A 7922-nucleotide genomic window follows, 5' to 3' on the forward strand; every position below is an offset into this window, starting at 1 on the left:
GACACACTGGGCAACTCATGATTCTAGGGGCCTTTGTGCAATGGCAGGCTGGGCTGGGGGGCACCTGTCTTCCAGTCTGGTGCCTTTAGACCTTCTTAAGAGGTAGGAAGAAAATGATGCCCATCCACTCTGGTTGTGAATTATACCTCAGAGCAGCCAGATAGCATTCTCTACCTGCAGCTATAAAGTGAATGGCTGTCAGCATGCTGATTGATGGATGGTTGGAGCTATCCACCAATCAGCATGCTGGCAGGCAATCACTGTACTGAAGTATGTGGCAATATGGCGAGGGGCCGCAAGAGAGGTATGTTACTTTTTTTTCTGTGAATGGGCATATAGGGGTATATTCAATCGAAGTCAAAAACTGCCATCTGTCGAAAAGATGACAGTTTTTGACTTTTTATGGTCGAATCCTGATTCGACCTATTCAGTATTTTGCTAAATTTTGCACGTATAGCTGCTGATCCACGTGTTTATGTCGAAACGGGGGCCAAAACCATCAGGTTTTGGCCCCATTTTTTACCATCTCAGTCCGACATCAAAATGATGTCGGACTGAGATGCGGACCCAGAGGAGGTGAGGGGGGGAGCCGCGGGGACAGCCGGCGGGCATACAGGGAGATCAGCGCTACAGTAGCGCTGCAGCTGGATGTCACTCAGCCGACCGACCTCACGGCAGCTTCCACCCGGCTCCAGCACGCTGCTGGATCCGGGTGGAAGCTGCCGTGAGGTCGGGCGGCTGAGTGACATCCTGCTGCAGCCCTACTGTAGCGCTAATCTTCCTGTATGCCCACCGGCTGTCCCCCCGCGGCTCGCCACCATTCTCCTCCTCTGCGTCCCATCTAAATTTGACTTGAAAAAGTGGAATTAAGATGGGATTGAATAGGGGTTGTCGGATCTATTTCGACAAATACATGCCGGAATGGATCCGACTTTAGTTGAATATACCCCATAGGCTCCCCAGTGCATTGCTTTTGTCCAGGACCTACAATGCTGTTAAGATGGCCTTATTAATAGATACTTTTAATTAAAAATATGTTGTGCATTTACTATATTAAAATAGCATATCATTCATGTAGACTACTCATTTTATATCTGTCTGTGCAATAAGATTCCCTCACTAAGATTTCAGATATTTTCTGTTGTCCAAATAAATTTCGAAATAATTTTTTTTCTTAAAAATAAAATATTTCTTGTAATTCACCTTCATTTATTCATAAATAGTTGTCACTGAGCAAACTATGATTCTATTAAGTATATATTTGACAGATTGATGATTAAAGTTACTGTGGATTCCCTCCCTAAGTGAGTACAACATGAAAATAAGGAGTAGAACAATCTCAATATTCAGCCCCATACTTGTTTAAACACACACACACACACACACACACACACACACACACACACACACACACACACACTCTCGTGGTAATCCATTTGTTGCTGCAATATTGCAAAGTACAACTTGAATGCAATAATCTTTTTCAGGTTCTGCTTTTGTTTAAGATGAAGGGCGTAGCTACCATAGGTGCAGGCAGTGCAGCTGCTATGGTGCCCAGAGCTGAGAGGGGCCCACCTTCCCTGTCACAGTTACATGTGTTATATACATTTTTCCCCATTGGGTGGTATGTGGGGGTCCTTCCAAACTTTTTACTTGCAATATATCTAAGTATGCCTCTGGACCTGCTTATTGTAGTGTGGTATAAAATGAACTGGCGGGCATTATGATTTTGTATAATATGAACCGGGGCACTGTAATGAGGCACAATATGAATGGGGAGCACTACATATCATAATGTGAATTGGGGGTACTGTGTGGCATAATGTGTACTGTTAGCTTTGTGACATAGGGTGAACTTAAGCACTACTGCGATTCATAAAAGAAACTAGGCACTACTAAGGGGCATAACATTAAATAATGCTCTAATATTGTTCAGAAAATGAATTAGGGCACTATTATAGGGCATGCAATTAACAACTTCTGCAGAGAAGTATCTCTCTAGAAGCATTGGGACGAGGGCCCCTTCAAAATATTGCTATGGGGCCCACAAAGTTCTGGCTACGCCCCTGTTTAAGATACTAATAAAAAATGCTAATAATGGTGAAAACAAAACAACATTAATTGTACATGCATCTTCAGTTTTTGTTTGCTGTCAGTAGTTTCTAAATAAAACAAATGACATGGTAGAAAAAGCACATGCATCAGCACTTATAGCCCATCCAGCAGCTTCATAGCTTTCATCCTATGTACCTGGATTAAGCAGTCATCACGCTTGCTACAGCTGGTCTAATAACCTTTTTAGTAAACTTTTAGTACATCTAGGGGTAAATTTACTAAAGCTTCTAAAACAGAGAATTGGTGAGTTTGCCCATAGCAACCAATCAGATGCTGTCTATCATTTTCTAAAAGGCAATAGAATAATGATAGACAGCATCTGATTGATTGCTATGGGCAACATCACCAATAGGGAGGGCAATCCCAGGATCAAGATTGTCGGGATCTGGGATTTAGTCCAAAAAGTGGCCAGGATTCAATACCGGGATTGGAAACTCTAATCCAGGGGATTATGGGATTTTTCTGACCATTGTTTTTTTGAATGCTGGGCAGTGTTGAGCATCCTCAGGACACTCAGACACTACCCAGCATCCTCCTCCCGGCTCCCCCTGCCACCGTAGTGCATACTGCGCAGCGTGACATGATGTAAAAGGTCATGTTGCACAGTGTGAAGCCATCTGCTAGCAACGTCCTGACCGCACCTTGCCATCTGCACCACGCCGCCCGGGAGCCCTCCCACACACAAAAGACAATCTAAGACCAGCCGCCCATGCCGCACGGACCGCACATTGCCACCCGCAGCTCCCAAGCCCAGTTCTCACACACGATGGTGAGTATTTATCTGAGCTAGGCTGGCGTGGGTTAAGTATTATTTTATTAATCTTGTACTGCAAATGAATAAATATTTCATATTGTATAATATTTAAATTATTGATTTGTTTTTACGCCATGTCAAGACCTAATTAAGAGCACAGTACCTTAATTTGTTTTATATTTCTTCTTTCCTTGGCCATAATAGGTTACTGCAGGTATTGGTATTTCATTAACATATATTTTATCAGCGCCTGAATTTTGGGAGGTTTTTCAGTAGTTTCTATATGAAAAATATAGCTGCCATCTTTAATCTAGAAAGTGACTTATCAATAGAATGCACTGATGACTATAGATTTATAACTGTAGTAATGGCTGTATCTAGATGTGTTCTTACTTATTTGTTCTCAATGTCACACACATTCAGTAGAGTGGCACGAGAATAACACCATCTTGTGCTAAGGTTTTGTTAACATACCACTTTACAATTACTTCCCATTGCAAAAATTTGGTTGAACGTCTACCCCAAAGTATTTCTTGATGGTGGTTAGGAAAAATACACACATTGGTTCACTTTATTTTTATTGCAGATTCAATAAAAAAAAAAACACTTTTTTTTCAGTTTGGATAGATTTTATTTGCTGTTTCAGGGGTTGTCATAATAATACTAATACTAATAATAATAATAATAATAATAATAATAATAATGGTATTTTCTAAAGATTTAGATGTAAATGTAATAGCCAGTGAGTTACCAGAGAGTCTGCCCAATGTTTTAACCACCAAGTGGCATGTTTTTTCCCCCCCAAAAAATGCTCAGAAATTGTTGGGGGGTTTTAGAATGAAATTAAGTCAAGAACAAATATTTAAAACTTATCCAAAATAATTTTATTTAAAAAAAATTCTTAGATGTGCTTTCAAACCTGGTTCAACCATACACTCTTATTAAATATGCCTTGTCTGTTTCCAAATCAGATTGAGTTTCTAGATTTTGATAATACAGAACAAAAAATTTCCACATGAATTTTCTCTCTTCATACTTGTAAAACATCAGTGACCTGACAGCATTTCTGAAGAGTATTTTGAAATCCTACACTTGTACCTTACCCTTACTCTATTATAATTATGTAGTACTATATATAAAAATCATCCTTTGTATCCCACCTTTAATGAAGCTTTCATGACATTGATTCTAAAACTTGGTTGCGATCCGGATTTAATAGACTCTTACCACCCTAGTACTCATTTAAATGTTGATTTTAAAGCACTCTCTAAAGTCATGGCTACTAGATTGCAATATTTATTTTCTTCTGTTTTCTCTTCACACCAGCTAGGTTTTGTCAGCAGATGACATTCAAATAAGGGCATGTCTCTTCTTCTTTCCTTTTTAATATCTTATCCTTTCATGCCTTTAGACCTGACTTTATTACATAGACAGATAGAAACACAGAATAAGATGACAGAAAAGAACCTCTTGGTGCATCTAGTCTATCCTTTTTCATTCATCCATTTGGCATCTTCAACCCTATTTGTTTCTTAGGTCTTTGTAAGGATGTTCTTATGTATTTCCTAAGCAAGCTTAACTTGCTAATTTGATAGTTTTTTTTTACTTTGCCTTAAACATCTCTCTTGATAAATGGTATTAGAAGCAACCCTATCATAATGACACATTATTTAACCTATTGTTAGATCCCCTACTTAGAACTATGAGTTATGGCATGTTTTGCAGGGAATTAATATTGGTAATACCAAAATGAAAGTCACAGCATTTGCCAATAATGTCCTTATTTATCTCTCGAATCCTAAAACATCTTTATGCCATCTTTTGGATATGTTAATCACACCAGGGCTGGTTTCAGTTTTTTAATTAACTTTGATAAATCTCAGGCTTTATATTTGAAATGTAGGTTCACCCACCCCAAGTGGTCAGTGCAATTGCCACTTAAATGGCCCAGAGGAAAACTCCCTTATTTGGGAATTATTCTCCCAAAAATATTCATAATCTGTACAAATATAACATAGAAAACATTCTGGATAAACTTACTGTTGAATTGGGGGGAGTTGAGTCATCTCCAGCTGTCCTGCCTGGGTATAGAAAATCTTTTATGTATGGTTTTCTTTCCAAAAACTTCTGTATCCTCTTCAAGTGCTTCCAATTTTGTTAGCTCAGAAAAATATCTTATCTAGTACACAAATATTTTGTAACTTTATTTGGAATAATAAGCAAGGATTGGACTGTTTAAACTATGTCAGTCCAAACAGAATGGTGGTATTAATTTCCCAGATGTGTTGACATATAATTATTTGGCATTGCTTCATTACTTGAAAGATTGAATAACGGATCATCAGATTTATGCTAACACCCCACTGGAGCAAAACTTTTTGTCTCAAGTTTCTTTGGTGGCAGTTAGGGTTATACAGTACATTTGGAAATTCTTGATAATCCTCTTATGACCACAAATAAAAATTGGTTGTTGTTAAGACATAAATATAAATTGAGTCCTTATTACTCTGTTTGCCCATTTTGCAAAATCCATATTTTCAGTGTGGTGAGGCTTCACACTTTTTTGGGAACTGGGAGTCTGTAGGGCTGGGTACAGGGGATTCGTTTATTGATTATTGATCTCATAAACCTATGTCTTACTCTGAATCCATTACCAAATTCCCTATCATTCATATTTCTGACTTTTCTTCAGGCACAATATTATGAAAGTAAAATTTCTGGACTTATCCCAGCAGATGATTTGGGACAATTCTCTGGACATTTCATTATGTGTAACTCCTTTATTTAAGCGATAATAATCTTTGTATTATAGATTTCTCATAACCTCTGTGGAACACGCCTCTTTAAAGACAAGTCTGGCTCAGTGGTTGTTGGAACATTTTCCTTCCTTGTCCATGGATGACCTCATAATATGTTAATGAATTCTTTTAATACCTTTCCCGCTGCCACATTCACAAAAAAGTATCATAACATTTTCTACCATTCCTACATGTGTTTGAGAAATTGCCCTACGTGTAATCAAATTTCTGAAGATCTTTATCATTTTTTAGGGGCATGCCCAATTGTTATATGATTTTGACAACAGGTTTGGCATGTCACTACTGAGCATCTAGTTAATTATTCCCCTTCACCCCAGAGTGGGCTATTTTTGGCCATTTACCCTCAGATATTAGTGTTCCACAAGATGTCAGTAAATTGTTGTAAGATATTTAATCAGCTGCCCTTAAAACAATCCTACAATTATGGATATCAAGTTCTCATCCTACTAGTGAAATATTTAAAGAGAAGCTTTTTCATTTTCCATATGGATTGGTTGGAGACATCTCTTCAAAAAGAGACCTTAACTAAGAAGGTTTTCGTAACTTGTGAGAGTTTTAAAGAGGTTCTGCCACTTTCTACAAAAAAGCTTTAGTTCAATGTTTTCATAACACTTTGTGGTATGAGACTCATATTTTTCTTAATGACCATCCGATTTCTCTTTGGATTTGTATATTGTTACAATACATTACATTTTTCTACTTAATATGTGTCAGTACCAGTGACATATGTTGATGCGAATGGCTGGGGAGGCACACATAGGAATGGGTGTGTCTCAACCTTACTCACTGTAATGTTCCCCTCACTACACTAAGCTACACTGTCCATTGAGTCTCCTACCTGCATCACTGTGTCTTCTCTTGCTGCTGCTGACTGAGCTCTGAACAGTGCACTTCCTGGTCATATGACACATCCAAGTTTCCATCAGTGCACAAGACACACCGCACACTCAGAGGCATGTCTCTATTATCTCCCTTTATGTGCAGCTTTATTGCCCATGGTGTGGCCCCATGCCCAGCTCTGCAAAGCAGTGTCTGACTGTAGAATGGAGGAACAGCTGTTGCTGCCTCAACTCTCATCTCCCTGCAGCTCCAGGGATCTCCACAAAGCTGGCCAGTGTTAACTATAAAAATGAGAACAATACACAAAGAAGATGATTATGTTATAAATATATTCTTTGTATTATTCTACTAGTTTTTATATAGAATTTCAGCAGTCTGACAGAGAGTATGACAGAGGAGTCTCTGCCTCTCCTGCCTACCCTGACTTCACATCCCTGGTCAGTACAGTGATGTTATTACTATTCTAGCTTTTGTTGCTTTATATTGTTATGGACTTTGATCCATGTGCTTGTATCTTACTATGTTGAACATTGAATTCTTGTCACATGTAAAAACTACAATAAAAGAAAAAAATGTTTAAAGAAAAAAGAAAATAACATTTGTAAAATATCTGTTTTTCAGTCTTCGAAACATCATCATCGGGAACATCAAGACCATGCCACTTTGATTTCGCCCTGGGTTGCATCCATCAGGTACACACTAGGGGGCTAAGGGGGTGTTAATTTACATTTGCTAGGCAGCTGATCCTCTGTCTAGCCACCATGTGGGGTGGTCCAGATGTGCTGACTGTTCAGCAGTGATCAGCAACTTGGCAAGCACTGGTGAGGGTGAAGGGATACACAGGGTCTGGGTGGTCCCTTTGTGATTGATGGCTGCATTAAGATTATCTTCCAGCAGCCGGCCACTCTATGTTTCTCACTGGTCACATTGTTTTCAACCAAGTCAGATAATACACAGCCTGGTGTTACAAATGATGCGACCACACCATGCAAGTGGTTAAGAGGTAATCATTTAAAAGGAAAAACTAGGGTGGCTTTAAAGCATTGGGCAGACTAACTGGGAACTTGCTGATGCCTGCATTGAACAATATATTAAATTTACCCATCTGAGTTGTCTAATAAAACAAAATTAATTTACAGTATGTAGGTGCTGCATAACCCTCTTCAGGTTTTTATACACTGAGACCTACATTATGTATATCACACTGCTACTAGGGCTACAACATTGGAAACAGATGGTTCAAGCTGATCACCAAGTGATGAGTTAAAGAAACGTGAATGAGTAAACTCTGAGCAGTGCTGGTTTATTAAGCCATATTCAGAGGTCAGGTAAAACATACATTAACCAAACTTATAATTTCTAAGCTCATATGATATAAAGACACAAGACCTGAA

Source organism: Pseudophryne corroboree, chromosome 12, assembly GCF_028390025.1.
Source record: "Pseudophryne corroboree isolate aPseCor3 chromosome 12, aPseCor3.hap2, whole genome shotgun sequence".
NCBI classification, from domain to species: domain Eukaryota; kingdom Metazoa; phylum Chordata; class Amphibia; order Anura; family Myobatrachidae; genus Pseudophryne; species Pseudophryne corroboree.